Source organism: Tursiops truncatus, chromosome 15 (genome assembly GCF_011762595.2).
Source record: "Tursiops truncatus isolate mTurTru1 chromosome 15, mTurTru1.mat.Y, whole genome shotgun sequence".
Classification (NCBI taxonomy): domain Eukaryota; kingdom Metazoa; phylum Chordata; class Mammalia; order Artiodactyla; family Delphinidae; genus Tursiops; species Tursiops truncatus.
In genome coordinates, this window is record NC_047048.1 from 18,720,122 (window position 1) to 18,745,214 (window position 25,093).

Here is a 25,093-nt window from a genome sequence, read left to right on the forward strand (position 1 = left end):
CGCTCCTGGTTCTTGGGCCTTCGGACCCTGACCAAGACTTTACACCATTGCTCCATTGGTTCTCAGAACTTCAGGTTTGTAGTGGAACTGCACCGACTTCCCTGGGCCTCCGGCTTGCAGACAGCTGATTGTGTACTTCTCAGCCTCCATAATTGCATAAGTCAATCTCTCATAATAAATCTCATCTATATCTATGTATTGACGTATGTCTATATATCTATATCTATATCTATGTCTAATCGGTTCTGTTTCTCTGGAGAACCCTGACTGACACAGACTCCATGGTGTGAATAGGTGGGTGGGACCAGGGGCAACCTCACTCTGAGCACTCTGAAAACAAAATAGCAGAGAGCCCCTGAATCCCAAGGGCCATGTAGGCAGACATGATGGACATCTCAGCAACACTCTATGAAGGCCAGAAACTGAAAGCCAAACGTCCGTTCCACCGATGCCTTCATGCAGCCTAACATCAAAACCGTACCCTGGGAGAAGGTGCATTACAGGAAGAATAGAATAGGAGTTAGTTTTCTGATGTCATTGGGGGGGATCGGGGACTTGGAGAGACAGATTAATTGTTTTAGAAAGCAAAGAGAGATACTTCCTGCATTTTCAAGTTTTTAGGCTGATATCTGTACCCACTACACTTACTATTCCCTTTACTTAAGGTGGCCCAAGTGGGTCTCTCTTCCTGACAAGTTATCCTTGATCAAGATGGTCCAATGGGAAGTGAATTACCATTGTCAGGCACACCTGTTTTCGACATTCTTTTCTTGTCTCTCTGGTTAAGTCCTAAAACTGCAGGTTCCTTTCCAGTACAGGTTAGTTAACTTCAGTGTGTTTTACATCAACAAAACCAAGTCTAACCCTGATCGATTTTCTCCCAAAGACACGATGAATGTTGCGCAGATTCGGCGGCCAGTGTTCAAAGAATCCCAGTCTTCCCCCTGGTTATTCTCAATGTTGCCCCTGACTGTCCAAAGCCATGCCTGGAGTCCAGGTAAGGATTGTGATGAGAGTTCTGACTTAGCCTGCATATCAGGTGACATGGGCTCTGATTTAACTCTCAGGTTAAGGGTTGTAAAATAATCAGTTGTGTGGTATGACTCTTCCTCCCAATTGACTCTGAGCTGTAACTTCTACCTGTACTCTCACTGCTGAGTCCTCTCATCTTCTGTTGTACCAACATTTTCCCAAACAACATCCTCACACCCTTTAGATAGTCACAACATTGGATTACCCTGCTACTCATCAGGGTATGGGCCACACAGCCAGGTGCATTTCTCTGCCCCTACAACTAACATCCTAGGATGTCTTGCCCCCAAGCCTGCCCCATTTTTAATACCCAGGTTTGGAATGTAGCTTCAAGAGTAGGTCCGGTGAAAAGTGCTATGGTTTGAGATCCTCTTCCTTTAATTCTTTTTGACTGGTCTCGGTTTTAATATGAATTTTGAAAAAGAAAAGAAAATTCCATTCTTTGTTGGATTTAATTTCTGTCAAGCCATGGCAATGGTGGCAGTCAAGGGATGGGGTTCCCTTGGAGTTACCTCCTAGGTTTCCTCCTATATATAGTTGAAGCTTTCTCAGGACCCAATGACAAGGCTCAGAGCACTAGCTCCATCCGGTCCCTTGGACTGACAGCTTGGGAACTCTCAGGACTTTATTTGCAGTGATCAACATCGAAAAGCTCCCTCCAAGCACCATTCTCCCTCAGCAAGTTAAACCAAATGTATTCAGTAGAGGACTTGACAGAATATACTGGCCTGAATAACTGTGAGCAAATGACCTGAGGCTGTTGTACACTCCATCATCTACCCACGCCATACTCTGGGAACTCGATTTTGTGTTCGGGAGAGAGTGAGGGCATGACTTTGCATAACAAAGGCAGAGCGGGGTGCAGCATGCTAGGTCTCAGCCGCTAACTTCAGTGAATCATTCATTAGCAAGGTTGGTGCATCTGAGAGGGAGAAACACCAAACCTGATTTGAAGGAGAATTTATCACCCTGCCTGGAAGAGTAAACAAAACATAAGAGCTGTCCATCACAGCGGGGTCTGGCACCACCTGGCAGCCAACATCTGCTCCACTGGGTGACGTTCACCTTAGGCAGGGAAGAGCAAGCAGATGGCTTCTAGAAATACTCTGTGTCTTGCTGATGCCATAGAGCACTTTTCCAAATGGACCAGAAATGCCTAGGCACCTGTAGGTCCCAGAGCAGCAAGGTAGTCTTTAGGAAAATGGGTGTGTTAGTTTGTGTTCCTGATCCACCAAATGTTCCTGTGCTCTTTTTTGATGCCCCTCCTCGTGGGAAGGTTATGTATCCTCATTCCATTGACATCAGCCTTTGTCATATGAGTTACATGAGCCAGTGAAACGTAAGCAGAAGTGTCACTTACAAATGGAAGCTTTAAGCGACAGTGTGTGGTTTACCATGTTTCTTTTCCCTTAGCCGTGAATGCTCATGGACCCCAACCCAAGCTGCTCCATTAGCCTGACTGTGGATGAAGATGTAGTGCTGCAGGACTGCAGCTAAGCAATGATGAACATATAATGAGAGCCAGAAATAAACATTTGTTGTTATAGGTCACTGAGATTTGGGATCATTTATATGGTAGCATCCTCTAGCCTAGCCTGACTGAAAACATATCCATCAATTTCCTACACACACACATTCTGGTATGTTTCATTCTGATATGAAATGTACCAAAGTGGGGCTGCTGTTTTGTAAGTTTTGCTGAAACAATTCATCCAGTTTTTATTTACAGGTGTCTCTGTCTAGTCCCTGGTAATTAGTGCACAGGGCTACATAGGGAAAAAATCTGATGGTAGCCATCATGCTGGATCCCCAAGAAATTCTTAACTATAATCACTATGTCTAGACACTGGGTCAAGTTTATCACACCTGACTTATTTTTCTAACAATGGAATCACTTTCACTCTCTCAAAAATAATTTTCTGAAAACGAATCAGGCCACCAATGACCTCAAACATATGTGAGTCTCCATTAGAGGTGATATTCAAAATATCTAATAGTTGGCATGGAGTTACAATAAATTGATATAGTGGTATACTCAGAAGGGTCATCCCTAACTAAATTTTACATTACATATTTACTAGCATTTTTTTCACATAGTGTTATGTTTTAACTTTTTCCATTTAATGTATTAAGCTATCTGGGATTTTTTTTTTGGTGCACAATATTAAATGGGAATTTAAACTTTGTTCCCAAATAGTCAACCATTTGCCTCAGAGTCATTTATTGAATAATCTATCATCCTGTTGCTTATTTAAAATGCTAACATCCTTGTGTAATAAATACATATTTGTACTTAAATCTATTTCTATGCTTTCTTTTCTGTTCCAAAGATCTGCTGGTCTCTATATGAATGATACAGTTTCAGTAGAGTGTGACTTCATCATATGTTTTAATAACTAGAGTGTATCACATTGTATTTCTTTTGGAAATATTCTTGGCTATAATCCTATGTCTTCTTACAAATGAACTATTAAATTATTTTTTCATCCTCTTTGCCTTTAAAAACTATCTTGGTATCTGTACTGGGATATCCCTAAACTTCATATTAATTTTAGGAAATTAGATAGAAATCTTTATGAAATTCCATGTTTCTATCCAAAAACTTGATATGTCTCTTCATTATTTGACTCTGTTTATTTTTCAGTCTTCTTTTATGTCCCCCAGTCAAGTTTATATTATTTCATAAGAATTCTACTCTTACATTTTAAGTTTATTCCCAGACATTTTATTTTTGGGTCATTATGTGAATGGCACCTTTACAATCCATTCAATTTTCTCACTGTTTCTTTCTTCAGGCATATTTGAAAGTTGTTAATTTTTTAATATTTCTCTTGTGTTTGGTCACCTTATTGAGCTTTCATTTTAATCCCAATAGTTTTTAAGTTGATTTTCATGGGTTTTCAAGGTAGACTTTCCTATCACTTAAAAGTAATAACTTTGTCTCTGCTTTTCCAATATGTATACTGATAATTTCTCTTTTCTTATTTTATTATGTTGGCAAGAAGCTCTAGAACAATGTACAGTACGTTTTTCTATAACTGAATTATTTTGTTTTAAACATATTGTAAAAGTTTCAAAGATGCATTTTAAATGTAGACTCCATTGGAAAAAAGGTAATCGTGGAGCTAGAGAGTTTTAGATTTACAACATTTTTTGTCCTGCAGGGATTTGAAGAATAATACTTTGAGTGTATTTTTGTTATTGTAAGCTAAAAATGCCAAATCAAATTTGACAAAAACGGACCTAAACATTGCCTTATTTTTTCTTCATTCTACATACTCAGCTATTTCTTGGCCTCCTCTATCATCCATGACCTTGACTTTGAAGTTTTGATTGATATTCAACAACAAAATAAAATAATGCAACATAAAAGCACAGCTAACCTCTAAAACAAAGCAAGTGTGTGTCTCTTGTCTACACAACAGCTTTTTTCTCTATGCATATATAGAAATGGAGATTTTATTGTAACTTTAGTGGACCACATGGTATAAACTGTGTTCCCTAATTAATTAGTCGTGTTTATCTAATTCTTGTTTTGAAAACTTATTCTGTTGTGGAAATGCTTATAATAGTGATAATGGCTGCCATTCTTGTCTTGACCCTGACTGCAGTGGGATAGCCTCTACTGTCTTACTTTGCACTGTTAAGTACAATGTGGGTAATATCCGGTTTAATATGGTCAATGATTAACAGCTTCAGGTATAGGCTCGCCTTTCTACTCTCTAAAAATGACAAAGACACTAAAGATGAATATTTACAGCAAAAATAAATAAAACATACAAAAATCTTCAATGCCTAAATCTGGGGAGAATTTAATTCAATTATAGGGTAAATGGATCTAAACTTATAAAAATTAAGACCTGCTTGGGTTTCTGTTTCTGTTGATTCATGAAAGCAAGAGCACCAGAAAAAGGTAAAACAAATTTTCACCAGTCCAGTACTTCCCCTGGCTCAGGGATGTGGGGACTATAACCATCAGAGAACTGGTCAACCCTACTTCAAGGACGGCCCAACATATTCCTACATTCAGACAGAGGGGCAAGTCTGAGAGGACAGTGGAAGTGGATTGAACTTGTGGAGGTGTTGTACCACATGGTACCAGTCTGGTAGCCACACGTGACAGCAATTGCTGCTTTACAGGTAGAATTTCAGTTCAGAGATGTGTGAAAGCTGGCCGTGGGTTTAGGAGGAAGATGTCAGTTCAGAGGATAGGGGTTCACGAGGAAAGGAGCTGAATACAAACAGGATTTGACTGGAGCGCTACACCCTGCCTTTGGTTGGCAGTTTGGGAAGATCTCATCAGCTCCAACCCATCTTTCTCTCCCTCTTGGGCTTCTTCAGTGGCTCCCCAAGGGTCTCCCTGCTCCTTCCCTTGTTGCCTCCCATAGTCTATCTTGCAAACAGAAGCCACTGAGATTCCTTTAAAATGTAAGTCAGATCATGTCACTCCTGCTCAAAATGCTACGGATGGTTCTCATGTCACTTGGATATAAAATTCAAACTCCTAACCATTGTCTCAAAGCCGTAGTGGTCGAACCCCTACCCACCTATGTGTCTGAGTTCCTATCCTAACCACTCTCCTCTCTCTCATTCTGCTTCAGCCAAACACACCTCTTGCTCTTCTTCAAACACTCCAGACAAGCCCATTTCTATCTCAAGTCATTTGTACTTATGGTTCCTTCTTCCCTAGGATATATCTGCCAGGGTTGTTTCCTCAATTTTGTTGGGTTTCTGCGCAAATGCCAACTTATTAGGGAAGAGCTGTTTGCCCCTCTTCCTTGAGGCTGCTTTGTTTCCCTTCCATAGCACTTATCACACATATTTGTTAATGATTTTCCTCCCCGCAACTAGGATATAGTTCCCACATGAGTAGGAACTTGGTCTCTTTTGTCTGTTGATATAACTGCAGTGTCTAGAACAGTACTTGGCACAGAGTCGGTGCTCAATAAATATTCGTTGGATGGATGAAGAATGCATGGGTGGTTGGATGAATGGATGGAGGGGATTCAGATACCATAAGGGTAAACAGAGAAAAAAAAGTTTTTAATGTGGGATTTTTATGAACTCCTGAGCCTGGAAAGATTTCTTCTTTTTCAAGAATGAGGAAAGGGAAAGGCAATATTAAAAAAACCTGCCAGCCTAATAATCTGCCTTTGTAGGTAATCATTTTCATACACTCTTTATGCTTATAGAATTTTCTTTGTCCTGAAAGATAGCCCAGAGTTCATTTCTTTCTGTTAAATTTTCCCACAACTAGCTGAAACCTGTACGTCAGTAGGTTTGGTTCATTCTCTGTTCAGGAGTTCTGTATTCAGTTTTGTCTTTATTATATAAAATTCATTCTCTCTCTTTCTCCCAACAACTAATTCTTTGTATCATGAATCTCCAGCCTCTAGCCTCTAGACATAAGTTGTAACATTCTTCTCTTTGTTTTCATTGCCTTTTCTTGTATTCTGCATTCTAGAGCTTCCCAAGTTTATGAGTCATATATCACCGACTTAGTTTTCTAATGTCATTTAACATTCTGCACTGCCATTATTGGTTTTCTTGTATTTTCCCTTTATCCCAGGCTACAATTTCATCACAGGCTGCTGTGATATCATCCTGTCTTTCTACTTTCACTTCATAGAGAGTGGAAAGTACGTGTTACCTAAAATGTACTTCTATTTTTTTCTAAAGATATCTTCTTTTGAATCTTATATTTTCTTTCCTTTTTTATGTTGAAATATCTTTCCGTGGGTCTCAAGTTGTTTCTTTTTCTTATTTTTTAGGCTTGATGGAAGATATTTCGATCCTTGCCTCATATTTATGAAAGATAGTGTGAGCCATCTCCTTAAGTTCTCTCCTGTCCATCTGGACGCTTCAATAGCATCATGATTTTTTTCATTATCAGTTACAGGATCTAACAGACTGTACAGATTGGATAAGAATCACGGTGTTATAGAAGGTCTCTGCCTTACTTTTTCTTTGTATTTGGAAAAGCTACTGAGCTGGGCACCAGTTGTGTTCATTTTATAGTCTATGAATCTTAACCTCTGTTTCAAGTAGACACAGTGGTTCTACTGACCTTCCTAGTGATGCTGCCAACTGGATCAGGGGAAATCATACTATGTCATGGACAAGTCTTCTTGTTTTCCAGCTTCCGTTAGCTGTTACCACCTTTGACCATGGAAGCAGCAGCTTCTTGACTGACAAATGAAATTCATATGTAGTTTTTCCCCTACATACCATGATTTATCCTTCCCTCTAGACAGTTCCTCTTCACATTTGAAAAGCAGTTCAGTGTTCTTCTTAACTTTGCACATCTCTTATTGTGACCTTTGCTGCCTTCTTGTAATAGTCAAGCTTCCCTAGAGAAACAGAACCTATAGAATACATATAGGTATAAAAGAGATTTATTGTGGGAATTGGCTCACATAATTATGAAGGCTGAGAAGCTCCATGATATACTGTCTGCAAGCTGGAGAACCAGAAAAGCTGGTGGTGTAATTGAGTCAGAGCCCTAAGTCCTGAAAAGGGGGAGCTGCTAGGGTAAGTCCCAAAGCCTGAAAGCCTGAGAACAGCGGGGATGGCCAAGGGCAGGAGAAGATGGATGTCCCAGCTCAAGAAGAGAGAGAAAGAATTCACCTTTCCTCTGCCTTTTTGCTCTATGTGGGACCTCAGCAGATTGCATGATGCTCACCCACATTGGTGAGAACAGATCTTCTTTACTCAGTCTACTGTTTCAAATGCTAATCTCTTCTAGAGACTCTCACAGACTCTCACATCCAGAAATAATATTTTACCAGCAATCCCAAGCATCCCATTGTCCAGTCAAGTTGACACATAAAATTAGCCATCACACTGCCTTTAATCTAGTCCTAGCTTCTCTAATTCTAGGAGAAATTTCTTGATGTTTGTAGCATGTATACGCCATCTTCTCTAATTTCCCTTATACATCTCTTTGTGTACTCCTTGGGTCATTTTTGGCAAGACCTTAGAAATTGAGAGAAGAGGGAGAAGAGTTGGACCATTGTTTTTGGATCTCCATAATTCCATGCCTGTGACCTAGTAGAAAATTAATAAATATTTGTTGGATGCATAGATAGATGAATGTAGAAGACCCAAGAGATTGGATGATCTCCCCCAATCCTCACAGATCATATGTGATCTGTGATTCTGATCCTTTTAATAAGGTTCTTGTTCAGATCTATTCATGCTTCAAAGCCTGGATTAAATACTTTTTTTTTCCTGTAAAGATTTTTCTGTTCCCCTAAGTCTGAAGTAGTTTTTCCCAGACTGCGCTCCGAGAGTGCTTTTGTCTGTATCTCTCTTACTACTTTGATCTTTATGTTATAGTTATTTATGGACCTTTCTTATTTTACCTATACCTATACAAAATAAAAATACTTCCTCTTTAGATGGGGCAGATTTTGATAGCCTCTAGCATCTTTACAGGGCTTAAGATTGAAAAAGGAAAGCAAGTTTGAATTAAGTCAGCCCATAAGATTGCTTCCCAGCATTCCCAAACATGTCCTGGGAATCCCAGCCATCCCATGAGCAAGAGGACACATCTGAACTGTTGGCCTTTTAAAGCAAGTGTTGGCAAGCTTTTTCTATAATAAGAGCGAGAGTAAATATTTTAGGTTTGTAGGCCTTAAAGTATCTGTCACAACCACTCAAGTCTTTTGTTGTAGCATGAAAGCAGCTGTCCACAAAATTTAAATGAATGGGTGTGGCCACATTCCAATAAAACTTTGTTGACAAAAGCAGGCAGTGGCCCTTGGGCCATTGTTTGCCAACCCCTCTTCTAGATTATGGACTTCTTCACCAGGAAAATGGAAAACAGGCAGGATTTTCTGTTCTGCTGTGGATCTACACTTGACAGGCCAGCTGACCACTGTGGAAGGAGGAAAGGTCTCCCCAACAACCAACCAGCACCACATTTGCCCTTGTGTAGCTGTCTTCATCAACCACCAGTAGAGCGGGGTTACTGAAAGTTTAGAGGTAGCATACAGAAGGAAGTCTGCACATCCAATCAGATATTATCAAATTTTGTGGGAGAAGTGACCTATTTCTCAAAAAGTCAGTATGGAAACATCTCATAAAACAATCTTTAGAAAATCCAATAGCAAGCCCCACTCTATGGCATATTTTAAAGATGTCCCATCTGTGATTTTTCCCTGGCTAACACAGGTTCCAGCTAAGGCAGCTGTTTGCAGAATCTTATGGCAGCTAACTCTGCAAACTGACCTACTTCTTCCAAACTCAGCTTTGCAAATTGCATGGTTTGAAAAGGCCCTGTGTGTGACAGGTTTCTTTTTCAGAGACTGCAACCTGGCTGCTATTTCATTATTGCCAACTTTGAGATTTGCCTTGATGGTTTCCCAGGTTTTATAGGAATGCTTAAGGAAAAAATAGGCAATCAATAAAACATTGTCATGTGCTGAACATGAGGACGGTTTTTCTGGGTTCCCATCACATCCTCCCAGACTATGTCTATCTTAGGGCCAGATTTATAACTTGTTCATTCATCTGAGTGTCAACCACAAATCCTAGTACAGTGACTTTAATACAGTATCTGCCCAATAAATATCAGTGCAGTGATGTGTGCATATACAAGTGGGGATGAGAAGGAATGAGGAAGAGGACAGAGACAGAAAGTGTGGGCAGGAGGGAAGAATACTTTCCTTTGCTTGTTCTTCAGGTAGATCAGCTCCATTCATTCATTCACTCATTCATTCATCAATAAATATCTATTGAGTACCTTCCTTGTGTCAGGTATTCATATAGTCATTGGACATGCCCCACCACTAATAGGTGCACAAAATCTGCTGGGTCAACATTGGAAATGATTTCATAGAAGCCTTATGTGGGGTTTGATTCTCAAACTAAAGGTGTAAATTTGAATTCTGAGTATGACTCTTACTAGTATCCGTGACTCTGTCATTAATAAAAATCACAGATATTTTCGTACCATTTTACCGCTGTTAAAGATATATAGAAATATTATTGATGCTCTTCCTCACTTTAAAATGAGTTATTAGACCCACAGCTGGATCTTTTTTATTTAATATGTTAATTAAAAGCACATATATTCCCATATTACAGATTTGGGGTTCTTTCTGTAATTGATAACTGTATTTCAACATAATTAGTTTCCCTTATGTATTTTATTTTAAGTACTTAAAAACATTATTTTGAGAAGGAGTCTACAGGTTTCACCAAACTCCTAAAGGGGCCGATGGCACAGAAAATGATTAGGAGTCCCTCTCTTAGAATCATATAACATTTCTGCTTTAAGAATCTGAAAGCAAAGAATGTGAAAGGACCCCTTAATCTTCATTAGATCGGCACAGAATAGAGAGCAGTTAAAATAGTTATTCCTATTAGTTTCTTTTCCAGTTTTACTAAGGTATAATTGACAGATAAAAGTTGTTTATATTTGAGATGTACAAGTTGATGTTTTAATGTACATATACATTGTGAATAACCACCACAATCACGCTAATTAACACATCCATCACCTCACATAGTTACCATTTTCTTTTTCTTTTTTGTGGTAAGAACACTTAGGATCCGGAATCCCCTGGTGGTCCAGTGGTTGAGACTTTGCACTTCCACTGCAGGGGGCACAGGTTCCATCCCTGGTTGGGGAACTAAGATCCCCGTAAGCGGCATGGCTCAGCCCCCCAAAAAACAAAAACAAAACAAAACAAAATACTTAATATCTACCCCCTTAGCAAATTTCAAGTATCAAATATAGTATTTTTTTTTCCCTTTTTTTTTTTTTTTTTTTTGCGGTACGTGGGCCTCTCACTGCTGTGGCCTCTCCCGTTGCGGAGCACAGGCTCCGGACGGGCAGGCTCAGCGGCCATGGCTCACGGGTCCAACCGCTCCGCGGCATGTGGGATCTTCCCGGACCGGGGCACGAACCCGTGTCCCCTGCATCGGCAGGCGGGCTCTCAACCGCTGCGCCACCAGGGAAGCCCAAATATAGTATTTTTTAAAACTTATTTTAATTGAAGTATAGTTGATTTACAATGTCATGTTAGTTTCAGGTGTACAGCACAGTGATTCAGTTATACATATATATATTCTTTTTCAGATTCTTTCCCCCTATAGGTTCTAATACAGTATTATTAACTGCAGTCATAGTGCTGTACATGAAATGGGGAGATGCTGGTCAAGGGCAAAAAGTTCCAGTTATGCAAGATGAATAAGTTCTGGGGATCTATTAATCTAATAAGATTTGAATGCTTCTGAGTTTTTTGAAATCTTTGGTGGTGATCAGTAGGAACCAGAATGAAGAAACCACCAACAGCCTGCGGTTGAATTCTGAATTCAATTCTGAATTGAAAAAGGCAGGAGGTATTTTTGTTGTTTATTTTTGCTTATTTGTAGCACATCTATATATTTTTATATTTTCAAAGCATTTTATTGATCATTTCTATGTTTTTGGACTGGAGGGCAGAGATCTCTGATGTACTCCCCTTACCATGTTACTTAGAAGTCTTCAGTCCATTTTGATATGTTGCCATTATGGGGTTTCTAAGAGGTAAATTTAATGGCTCCCCAGTTCCTGCAGAATGAAGTACTAATTCCTCAGCATGGCAAAAAAACTTGGCTTCAACCAATCTTTCCACTTTGATGACTGACCATTCCCTTACCTAACTGCATGTTTCTGTCATATTACATTACTTTCTCTCTTCTCATAATGTCTGATGAGTTAATATCATGAGTTAATACTCAAGGCCCAGAAAAAAATCATCTCCTCTCTCTAGCTTTCCATGAGGCCGATTAATTATTCTTCATCTGTGTTTCCAAGCACTGTAAGTAGTGGTCTATTAAAGCATTTAATCACACTATACCCTAAGTATATAAAGACACTATATACTGTCTTTCTTTGCTACCTGACTTTAAGTCCATCTAAAATTTGATGATCTATTCTTCATCTTTGGAATCTCATGACTTAGTATACAGTGGGTGTTCAAATATATGTAATTTGTTGAATTATAACTTATATCAATTCTTCACTCTCTCTGAAAGCATGTTTCTGGTGTATATTCCATCTCATTCCCTTGGGGCAGTTGATCAAAACCTGTAGAGCAACAGAGAACTTGAATATAGAGTGAATTAACTTTGGTCTAACTCACACAATCAAATATTCTCAGGTTAGGAAGACATACTAAGAGCTATGCAGTCCAATAACCCAACCATCATACTGATATTCTCTACAACTTCTTAACCTAGCAATCACCTAGAATTTGACATCTTCTGTTTGGCCTGTCTTCACCCCATGCACACGTGGTAACAGCTGGCTCCCTTTCCTAGCGCTGTATCTCCACTCTCTCTCTGAGGCCTCCGAGCTCTGCAAAGTTCAAGAGTAGTGAAAAGGGATTTAGACTCCAATGTTTCTCAGACGTCTTCCAGCCTCCAGCCATTCCCCTTCGAAACCAGTAAATGATGGTTGAGTTCTGGCAAGGTCCCTTCTATTCATTTTCTACTGTAATTTTAAGAAAGAGAGTTTGACTAGCTCTTACTGTGTCCTTTTGCATTGATTCCTTTTGTACTCTAGGAGATACCCTCCTGGCAGGACTTCACATGCTGGGAATAATATTATTCTTTCCTACAAAGGAAAATGATGTTTGCCTCAAATTCATCTCTCTCCAACATGTCTGCTTTGGAAACCAAAAGAAGTAAGGATGTAATGCCCAGCACAAAAACAGACATCTGACACTCATGGTCACACACCATCAATTCAGCCAAATAACTTCATTCTCCAAATGCATAACACCTCTTACATTTGGACAGCTGTCACCAAACAGACATGGACTCAGAGACCTTCCCAGACAAATCCTTTAGCAGAGCCATGTGGGGGAAGAGGTGAGCCTGTTTGGAGAACTGAGGTTTTCATCTCGGGGGATTTCACTTCAACTTTCAGAGGACACTGTCTACATGTGCTGCTCTATGTCTTTTATTTGTTTATGTGGTTCCTGGGCATACAGAAGACAGGAAAGAATTGTGCTGGAAAGGACGGAGCTGTGATGCAGTAGAAAAAAGAGCTATGTGTCAGAAATAAAATGGGAAGTGTAAACAGACCTGAAATAAACAGTTTAGTATAAGTCTATTCTTGTATCATCCCACAGACATGTAAAATGCAATCTCCAAATTGAAAGGGATGCACACACTGGGTTCTCACCCTCCAAGTTCCCATACAAAAAATCCAAAGCAAAATCTTTGAGAAAATATAAAATTAAGTCTCTAATCTAGACTGCAGCTATAAAGTTATAAGTAAAAGCCAGAGACAGAGTCTAAAGAAATGGTGTTCCTCCGGCTACATTCAATTTTCCATGGCCCTTAATGTCATTGAATACCTGCTCTGCGCTAAGAAGCTGTGGAGATTGGCACAAGTTATACCATCTCTGCCTCTCAGTTTCCTTATTTGTTAAATGGGGGATAATAAAACCTATGTGATAAACTTTAGATGAACCAATATTTCCAAATATAAGTCCAAAGGATTGGACTATTCAAGCCCATCCCAAGAGAGACTGGGGAATTACAAAATCTACTTTTTATCACTTATTCCATTGTTCCATTGCTCCATTGCAAGAATTTAGTAATACAGCATATGTGAAGATTCCCCTGGGATGAGAGCAAAGATAAGAAAACTAAAAATAAAAATGAAGCGTCAAGTAATAAGAAGAAGCCACCTCCCCAGAAACCATGTGCAGTCTTGTTGTCCATTGCCTAATTGTTTGCCAAAGCCAGAGACCACTCAAGGGGAAAAGTGGTCGTGTGTGGCAGTGAGGAGAACGGACTGTTGTCGAGGACTGGCCTCCCCAGCAAGCAGAAGCCTCATTCCCAGCCATCTGAAAAGGAAAACCATACCACAGGAAACCCCAGAGAAACTATTGGTCTCCTCTGTGCCACTGACTTCTGTTTCCTCTTTCTTTGGACTGCCTATGGAGTCACTATTCCAATTCTGCTAACTTAAATCTATCCTGCCATTTGTGAAGGACAAAGTCCGGCATGGGGAAGTCAGCTTTCTCACTGAATTCTCTCCCAGCGTGGGGATTAGGAATTATTACACCCGATTCGCAGATGAAGAAACTGAGACTCAAGGAGAAATTACTGATCAATGCCACATAGTTAATAAAAGGAGGAGCTGAGTGTCTTTGTGGTAGCCAAGTAAAGGCTTTGGGTCATTTTCTCATCCCCATTTAAATAGTCATTGTGGTTATTTATTATATCTGCTCATAAGGTGAACCTGAGCCTGACATTCTTCAAGCTCATTTCTCTTCATGAAAAGTAGCATCAGGGGTTCAGCAGCACAGTTATGAATCTCCATTTACAGATGGAAATCAATGAATCTTAGATATTCAAGGTCATTGAAGATTCAAGAGAGAACAGGAATGGAAATATCTAGCCAAAACTCCAAACTGAAATGTACTCCTTTTGATAAATCTCAAATTACTAGCTATAAGATGCTGGGTAAGTTACTTAACCTCTCTGAGCCCTTACTCTTAATCTGCACAATGGGAATAATAATGCTAATCCTACACACTGTTATGATGAGAATAATAAGTAGTGATTATTATTGAGGATTACCTTGGGCTAGACGTTATTTAAGTGCTTCTTATATTTTCCACCTATAGCTAAATGCAAGATTCTATCTCCATGATGAAGGAGTAAGTTTCAATAGACTGATGCTCCTACAGAAAACAGCTATAAACTTGGGACAAAGTACCCCCTAAGACAACCACCTGAAGAGTCTAGAGTGTGAACAAAGGCAAAAGATTTTGGAGGAGAGTCAAAACCTGGAAGATGAAATCATGATAAAGTGAGTTTCCCACTGGGGATAGGGGCTTTGACCTGATGGCAGACTCCAGTCATAATTTAGGGAATCTAAAACCATAGAAAACCCAATTTTCTGACCTAAGGAACAAAGGGATGGAACCTGGAGCAACTATGGCTGCTGAAGACTGAGGAGGCAATCTCAAAATAAGGAGAGAATCAGAGAAGAATAACACTAAATTCTGCATACAGATTCTGCCCCAAGTCTCAGGCCTGAACCACATATGCATGGGCTATAAATAGCCCAGCTAAATATAAAATATTAAAACTGAGATTTGAGTTGCCACCCACCTAACCAAATTAATGCAGGTTATACACATTAATACTCTTTGGAGAAATATAACTGAATTCGCAGCATTCACAATGTCCAGAACACAACTCCAAACCAGTCAACATATACACAATAAAGAAAATGTGACCCATTCTCAAAAAAAAAAAAAAAAAAAAAGACAGTCAACGGAGGCCAACACTGAGATGTCTCAAGTATTAAAATTACCAGGGCTTCCCTGGCGGCACAGTGGTTAAGAATCCACCTGCCAATGCAGGGGACACAGGTTTGAGCCCTGGTCCGGGAAGATCCCACATGCTGCAGAGCAACTAAGCCTGTGCGCCACAACTACTGATCCTGCGCTCTAGAACCCGTGAGCCACAACTACTGAGCCCACGTGCCACAACTACTGAAGCCCACATGCCTAGAGCCCATGCTCCACAGCAAGAGAAGCCACCACAATGAGAAGCCCGTGCACCACAACGAAGAGTAAGCCCTGCTCGCCGCAACTAGAGAAAGCCCGCACGCAGCAACAAAGACCCAACACAGCCAAAAATAATGAATAAATAAATTTAAAAAATAAAAAATAAAATGATCAGACAAGGACTTTAAAATGGTATAAATATGCTCCACAGGTAAAGGAAAATATTCTCATAATGAATGAAAAGATAGGATAACTCAGAGAAATTGAAAATATGAAAAAGGATCAGCTGGAAATTTTAGAACTAAAAACATGGTATCTGAAATTAGAATTTATTGGATGGGGTTAATAACAGAATGGAGATGACATAGAAAAGAGTCAGTAAAAGTAAACTTGAAGATAGATAAATAAAGATTACCTAAAATGAAGAAAAGACAGAAAAAATACTGGAAAAAATGTACAGGGACTTTTGGGAGTGTGGGAATCAAAAGATCTAATATATGGATTTTTAGAGTTGCTGAAACAAAGAGTAGAAAAAATAATTTGAAGAAATAGTGGCTAAAAACTTCCAAAATTTGGTGAAACACATAAATTTACAGAATCAAGGAGGTCAGCAAACAAAACATATATGAAGAAAACCATGCCTGGGCCTATCATAATCAGACTGCTGAAAATCTATAACTAAATTCTGGGAGCAATGTCTGTCTAGAGCTCATCTCTGTGTAGGAGTGTTAGCCTTTCAAGACCCTACTGTCTGTTTCATCAGAGAAATAGCTTGTCTCAAATATTTTTACTTCTCATTACTCTACACAGCCACCTTAGATGCAATGATTTTTCCCATTTTACAGATGGAGGAACTGAGATATACATAAATGACACTGATTGCCTGGTATCATATATAAAATAGGTGGTGGGAGCAAGGCTTGAGCCTGGCTCTAACTTCAAAATCCATACAATTAACCATACTGACTGGCTCCAGCGAGAGAGAAGTTAATAGCTGTGAAAGTATCACGACAGTGTCTTGTGCTCAAAAATTACTAATTACAATCCTCCCTTTATTCCTTGTTTCTTGGTGGCCTTTGTTGTTAACACCCTCAATCAATCAATAGCTATTTATTCATAATCTAATATTTATTTATTCATAATCTAACTCTTCATAAGTACCATATTAGTTTCCTATGGATGCTGTAACAAACTGGGTGGCCTAACACAACAGAAATGTATTATCTCACAGTTCTGGAGGCTAGAAGTCTGAAATCAAGGTGTTGGTTGAGCCCCACTCTGATTTTTCTTTGCTCTTTCCAGTTTCTAGCAGCTCCAGGTGTTCTTTAGATTGTGAATATATAACTGCAGCCTCTGCTTTTATTTTCACATGGCTTTCTCCTTGGTGTCTGTGTCTTTAATAGAGACACTTGTCTTTCTATTTAGGTCCCATATGGGTAATCCAGAATGATCTCATCTCAAGATCTTTATCTTAATTACATCTGCAAAGAACTTTTTTCCAAATAAAGTAACATTCTCAGGATCTGGAAGTTAGGATTTGGACATATCTTTTGAGGGGAAAGCCATTATTTAACCTGCCACAAATACCAAACCCAGTTTTGTTGTACCATAAGGTTAAAATTAGAAAGGCATGTAAATCATTGCCACTTCTTAAAAATGCTCACAATAGAATGTGGAAATAAGACATTCATAAAAATAATCATATAAATTTTTTTTAATATAAAAACTTAAAAAAAACTTCTAAAGTAATTCTAGGCACACTGCTAGGTACACATGGGTTTCCATCTACAGGGCCATGTTGGGTAGATATTATCTCCACTTCATAAATGAGATACTTAAGAGCCAAGAAGATGATGTGCATATCCCAGGTCATTCCCTCAGTATCATGTAGTGGTTACAGGCACTTTGGGTCTCATCTTCCTGTAAGAAGAAGATAATACCACCTCCCTCGGAGGAAATTACATCAGTGCATGGAAATCTATTAGCGCAATATCTAGTACACAGTAAGTTCTCAAAGAAGAAAGCTTAAAAAAAGTTTTAAAGGAAGCTAATCTTGGTAAATGGTCAGTATGGGATTCAGACGATGATGTGCCTGGCCCCAAACCCATGTTCTTTTTATTTTACCACAAAATATCAAACAGAAAAGCTAGGACACTTACATTACCTATTCTCTCTGCACAGAATGCTTCCCCCAAATCCTTAATCCTTCTATGGCTGGAGGGGGGGCACATGCTGCTACTTTATTCTCCTTCTTCTTCATCTTCTTTTAATAAAATCTTTACTGAGCCGTAACTCATATGCCATAGAACATCACTATTTAAAGTACAGAATACAATTCAGTGGTTTTTTAGTATCTTCACAAAGCTGTGCAATTATCACCACAATCAATTTTAGAACGTTTTTCTCTCTCCTCCAAAAACCCATAGTCACTCCCCTTCTCCCCACTTCCTGCTGTCCCTAGACAAACATTAGTCTACCTGCTGGCTCAGTCGCTTTGCTCCTTCTGAACATTTCATATAAATGGAATCAGACAACGGAAGCTTTTGTGAGTGGACTCTTTCACTTAGCATAATGTTTTCAAGGTTCATCCATGTTGTAGCATGTATCAGTACTTCATTACTTTTTATTGCCAAGTAATATCCCATTGTATAGGTATACCACATTTTATTTATCCATTCATCATTCGATGGACATCTGGGTTGTTTCCACTTTTTGACTACTACAGTCATGCTGCTAGGAACATTCACATACAAGTGTTCGTGTGGGCACGTGTTTTCATTTCTCCTGAGTATATATATAGGAGTGGATCTGCTGGGTCATATGCTAACTCTATGTTTAATTTTGCGGGGGAAGGGGGGGAACTGCCAGACCCTTTCCAAAGTAGCCACATCCTTTTACATTCTCACCAGCAGCATATGAGGGCTCCAATTTCTCCATGACCTTGCTTACACTTCTCATCTGTGTTTTTTATTATAGCTCCCTTAATAGGTGTAAAGTCGTATCTTATTACAGTTTCAAATTGTACTTGACTGATGGCTAATGATGTTGAACAACTTTTCATGTGTTTATTGGTCACTTGTACATTTTCTTTGGAGAACTATCTATTCAGATCATTGGCCCTTTACTTAAAAAATAAAAATTAGGTTGCCTTTGTCACTGCATCACTTCCATGGCAGCACAAAAGCTTTTCATTTTGATCAAGTCCAATTAGTCTATTTTTTCTATCATTCCCTGTGCTGACTTCTTGATACTCAGGTCACCCTGTATTGTTTTCCTCGTGGCTTTTATGCTTACTGATATTTATTTATTTATAGGTATCCCTGGTTCTTTTTTGTCTCCCACTAGACGATTAGCACTCTGAAGGCAGAAGCTTATCTATTGTGCTCACTGCTCCATCCTCTGTGCCTACAATAGTCCTTTCCCAAAGTAGACACTTGATAAATATTCTATATAAATAAACATAAGATTCTTTGTACTGTCCCAGCAAAAAGTAGACTGTGAGGGACAACACGTTAGCCATGAGAAAAGTGTATGATTAAGTGGTGAGTTTATCTATTCCCTCCCCCCAAATCGGTTTTAGGAGCAACCCCTGCAGCCTCTGTCCATTTTCACCTAGAACCAAGGCACTGCCGATTGTGGGGAAGCAAAGGCCCTTGCTCAGAGGTTGCCTGGGATGGGCATGGGCAGCTTGTATGGAAATGAGACTGAGCTATGTTAGGCAACATCTGCTCATTGAAACCAGCCAATGACAGCTCACACAGCCACCAGCCTCACACAGCTTTATTCCGAGGACTGACAGCCACTGCACGTCCCTGAAAGGGTCCCACTTGGATGCGGTTGGTAGCAAACCCAATAGTTGCTCAACTCCGCAAGCTAATGGATCATTGGCCGTTAGCATTACTTACCTCCTACACCACATTCCAGGCTCAATCTCCTCTCTGCAAATTGCCATCATCCGCAAGGTTTGTTTTCAGATGGTTTTCTTTCCTGGTTAACTGTGTAAAAAGAATATAGTTGGTCCATTTCACTCAAAAAATAAGGCTCTTCAATGGCCCATTTTATCTTCTATGCATCTCAGGTCTATAGCCTCCTCTTATTGTAACAATTTAAAGGAGACTCCTGGAAGGATTTTATGCCAGAGAATAATATTAAGGATGTAATGTTAATGGGAAGAGTGATGTTACCAAAATGTCAGTCCCTGACTCATCCAGGTGTGGTCAGTGAGGCCCTTCACTCCTAAACTCAGTTCAGTCCAGTCCTTTAACCAAAACGCACCAGGGAGTTTTCTCGTGGTCCACTAGGAACCTCAGCCTTTCAGTTGGTTGGGGAGGAAGACCTGGCTAGACTGCAACTGGTGGATTTGGAAGAAATCACCCAATTTATCTAGGTTGGCCTAGTCTATGATTAGGTTTGTTTTTTTCTTCTGCCTCATATTCCATTTCCAAGTCAGAGCTAGAGCCTTCAGTCTGGTTGCCACCATCAATACCTGAGTCCTATTCATTTTTGGTCAGTAGTTCTCATCATTGCGTACTTGCCTATTACAATGACATGGGGAGTTTTCCAAAACTGCTAATGCCCAGGCCAATTAAGTCATCATCTCTGTTTATGGAGACCAGGCATCTGATATATCTAAAGCTCCCTTGGTGATTCTAATGTGCAGCCAAAGTAAAGAACCATGTTTAGCCTCAGATGAGGTCAGGTGACATTAAGAAGGAACCATTCTCCTATAACACCACTGCCAACAGCTGCCTGACTTTGAACACTAACTGACAGGGTAGTCCCAGCCTGAGTTTGTCACTCTCTTGTAGTTGGACAGGGATCAGACTGATTTCATGGTGGTGCCTCAATCTTCCATCATGCCGTATCTTAGTTTACTTCTCCTTGCTGTTGACCCAGTTTCTGAATACCTGAGCATGTCTAAGTGTTCTAGACAGGCTGCGGTTGAACTTGTGGCTAAAGCTGAGTCTATGGCATTAAGTAGGGTCACTGGGAGGACTATAGCATAGCCAATGAAGATGGAGGCCCAATCTCTTGAATGAAGTAAAAATTGGGCCAAGCTCTATATGCAAGAAGTGTTTTTTTTCAGACCATGTGGGCATTGAAAAATTGCCTGGGACTCTGAATTTGATGCCTGGTGACTGATTACCAGCAACTTATGTAAAGACAGTCTTCTGCAGTGGCTTACTGCATTGAGTTCTTCCAGAAGCTAAGGTCAGTTCCATTCTGTTATTGGTAAGTCCATTCCAGGTTGAAAGAAATGTACTGGTTATAATAAAGATATACAAACAGAGAGCAAAGAATAAAATCAGCTTCTGAGATTTCTTCTGATGTCATAGGATGATGGTAGGAAATTGGGACTGGCACTGATAAAACTAACTTGGCACAGAGAGGGGAACTAAACAATGTAGACAAAGTCCAGGGCTATATGACTCTCTCAACACTAATGCTTGGAGGCATCTGTAAAAGATGGGGAAGCGATCACTTAGGCCATGGTAACAAGAAGTTCAGTCACCTGGGGAATATTTAGGAGTCTGACAAGTTGTGGTTATAGAATGGGGAGACCTGCCCATTGTGGGTGCAAGTAGCAAGAGTAAAGAGGGCTCTGGAGAGTTATGCTGGCTTTGAGCTTGAGGCTAAGGGTGAATCTAGAGCATTTAGCAGTATCACTGGGAGGTCGATCAAGCTAGAAGCCCTGTCTCTTGAATGGAATAAACACTGAATGAAACTCCATATTCCAGAAGTTCTGCCTTCAACACTCTGTGGGCATCCAAGTATCTGCTGGAACTCTCTGTCCAGTGAGGGTTGTCTGAGTGCCGCCAACAGAGCCTGGGAAGGAGCAGAGACAGTGGAGGCAGCCAGAGGCCCAGCTATTGTGTTGGCTCTATTTTCTGAGAATATGAATTTATTCTGATCCCTACTGGTCTGGGGGTGGAGACTATTAACAAACTCTGTGCCCCCAAGGAAGTCTGCTCTGTAACTGGGGATGGTTCAGCCAGTAGGTGGGAGGTCTTTGAGACACAAAATTTGGAATTTCAGGAAAGGCAGAAGCAGGGCTGACCAAAGATGGGGAGCCAGAGATAGCCAGCTCCTTCTCAGTGCACGTGGGGTTACCCTTGTGCTCCCTCTCTTCCCTTCTTTCCCTGCTCCCTTCTGTATTCAAATTCCAGCTAACAGCTAGACACCATAGGGGTGAGAGCACTCTTTAAAGGCAAAAGTAAAGACCTCATTAAATTGGGGAATGCAGAGAATAGAATGAATAGGAATGAAACACTTTCAGCTACCCCTCGGGAGGCCCCAGCAGAATAGCTTCTCAGTGGAAAGCATTAGCACCAAGCTAATTCCTTAATGGACTGCATCTCTACAGTGCTCCCAGAGGCCCAGCAGCACTGATGGGGGTGGAAGAATTTACACCCAGCCCTCCCCCGTCCCCACATTCAGCCTCAGACACAAAGCCCCAGGGCTGTAGGTGATGAAACACAAGCCAGGCTGGGGAAGATCTGGAGAATTTGGCTTCAAACCCACCCTTCCAACCACTCACATGCTCCCCCAGAGAGCTGTGTGGAATCCTCCCAACAGGCCTGGCTTTTTGAGGTGTTTTAGAATGTAAAAAGTGAAAGTGAGGAATGGTAAAAAATTTAAATAATTTCAGTTGTCCTGGTGACCTGGGAATCCAGGATGAAGGAAAACCTCTGCTTGGGCCAAAAGTGCTCTCTATGTAAAGAAGATGAGCTCTTTTATGCAACCTGGTGATGCTAAAATCTGGAGCCCCATGAAACCCAGTAAAGGCGTCAGTAAATGCATCAGGATATCAGTAAAGGCAGCTCAGTGGAGTGGGAAGCAATGGGATTCAGAGTCAGGGAATCCTAACTTCATTGCTAAATTGCTGTATGACATTGCTTAGCCTCCCTACGGTTTAATAAGTTTGTTATTTGTAAGTTGGGTATAATAAATACCTATCTCATAGGGTGTGCTGTAAAGATTAAGTGAAATAAAATATATGAATAAGATCAACTGTTTACTCCGATGAAGAGCAGACACCATCACGTGTCTGTGGCATTGTAGGTAGCCCAGGAGACCTTCCTGATAATGATATTAATAATAGACATTAAAGACAAGACAACAGACCCAAAATGGAATCACTTGTGCTAAGTCCCATGTCACCAAACCGAGATTCAATAAATGTTTCAGCTCTCCCAGAAGTGAATCTTTTCTGTTTTTGTTTCTGTTTTTTTGGCTATGCTGCATGGCTTGTGCGATATTAGGTTCCCAGCCAGGGATCGAACCCATGCTCCCTGTAATGGAAGCACAGAGTCTTAACCACTGGACTGCCAGGGAAGTCCCCAGAAGTGGAATCTTAAACCAACCACTCAGAAATGACTTGATGAGAATTAATTAGGTAATCGTCTGATAAACCCCTGCCATTCCCTAGTAAACCTGCAATAACCAATTGGCTTTTTGCCTTATCCAACTTCCTTGTTCCTTCTGCCTATAAAATCTCTTTCCTTGTGCAGCTCTTTGGAGCTCCTTTGCATCTGCTAGATTGGATGCTGTCCAATTCATGAATCATTGAATAAAGCCAATAAGATCTTTAAAATATACTCAGATTAAATTTTGTTAACATAAATAAAAATTTTAAGCATCTACTATATGCCAGGCACTGTGCTCTACATTTGCATGCATCAGCATATTTATTCCTCTTAATGATGTTGTGGGTCAAGTATTCTTCTTATGCCCATTTTACATGTCAGAAAACAAAGTTTCAGAATATATAAGTAATTTGCTCAAGAAGACCACATACCTAGGAAGGTGCAGAACTGGGACTTTAACTTACCATGTGCCAAGCACTACTACGCCACATTGCCACCCAGCTGAACAGAGAAGCAAGTTGCCCCAAGGTTTGCCGTGCCCACGTGGGAAATAGAAAACTGCCACAACTGCACAAGGAGTGGATGGTGTTGAGGACTGGAATTACCCCAATATTCTCAGGGTGCAGTTCACCTACTTAATGTTTGGTATATGTGCTAAATGATATTTTCGTTTTGTTGTTGTATTTTTTGTTAAATATAACTGTGGCAGGTAGACTTCTAAGCTGGCATGCAATGATCCCCATCACCTAGTGTTACACCCTAGGGAACCCCTCCCCCTGAGTGTAGGCTGGATCTAGTGACTTTACCTTTAATGAACAAAACAGCAACAGTGATGCAAAGTTACTGTTGGTTTTCTATCACTGCATATATTAGCTTGGGCTGCATAACAAAATACCACAGATGAGGGGGCTTAAACAACAGACATTTATTTTTCCACCGTTCTGGAGCCTAGAAGTCCCAGATCAAGGTTCCAGCCAATTCGGTTTCTGGTGAGAGCTCTCTTTCTGGCTTGTAGACAGCCGCCTTCTTACTGCATCCTTACATGGTCTTTCCTTGGTGAGTGTGTATGGAAAGAGTGAGTGAGCTTTCTGTTTGGATCAGTCACCTTATGACTTCATTTAACCTTAATTACCTCATTGTTCTTATCTCCAAACACAATCACACTGGGAGGTAGGGCTTTAGCATGTGAATTTGAGGGTAGGAGACACAATTCTGTCTATAACACTGCATAACAGATCACCACACACAGGGAAGCTGAAAACAATACGCATTTACTATCTCACTCTTTCTGTGGGCCAGGAATCTGGGTATAGGTTACCTGGGTTCTCTGCTCTAAGTGTCACGAATGTGAAATCAAGGTGTGGGCCAGGCTGAGTCCTTGTCTACAGATTCTGGAGGAAAATCTACTTCCAAGCCCATTCTTGCTGTTTGCAGAATTCAGTTCTTGCAGTTGAAGCACTAAGGTTCCTGTTCCCTTCCTGGCTGTCATCTGTGGGCTGCTCTCAGCTGCTGGGGCTACCTGCATTCCTTGCCACATGGCCCCTTTCATCTTCAAGTCAGCAAGAGCATGTCTAACCCTTCCTGTGCTTTGAATCTCTGACTTCCCTCATCTCTGACCTTGAGACCCAGACTCATTAAATACACATGTGGTAGCTACCCTTCTAAAGGCCTCATGTGATTAGGTCAGTTCCACCCAGATAATCTCCCTATCTTTAGGTCAACTGATCTAAGACTTTAATTACATTTGCAAAATCCTTTTGGCCATATGATGTAATAGAATCATGGGAGTGCCAGCCCATCATATTCACACTCCTGGGTCATACAGGATGTGTACACCAGGGGAACATCTTAGAATGTTGTATCCCACGGTCACTTCCAAGATTAGCTTACAAAACACTGTGACTTCTGTTCTGCTCGCACTTTTTTTCTCAAGCTCTTTTCTCTTCTTCCTCTGCTGAAGCAAGTTGCCCTGCTGTGGGCTGCCCTGTGGAGAGACTCATGTGGCACAAACAGAGGGCAGGCTCAGTCCCACAGCCCATGAAGAAGTGAATCCCACCAACAACCAGGTGAGTGAGCTTGGAAGAGGACTCCCTCCCCTGCAGCTGAGCCTTATGGAGCAGCCCTGGCCACAACTTGATTGTAGCTGATTGAGAGACCCTCAGCCAG

General features: G+C 40.5%; 1 protein-coding gene across 2 annotated transcripts in view; it reads right to left on the reverse strand.

The window, feature by feature from the left end:
* HS3ST4 (heparan sulfate-glucosamine 3-sulfotransferase 4) overlaps positions 1-25,093 on the reverse strand; it is a 743,578-nt gene that overhangs the window by 458,517 nt on the left and 259,968 nt on the right. For both annotated transcript variants that reach the window (XM_073792188.1, XM_073792189.1), the window contains one exon: positions 19,466-19,555. The gene's annotated coding sequence lies outside the window, so the exon portion shown is untranslated. The remainder of the gene's footprint in view (positions 1-19,465; positions 19,556-25,093) is intronic.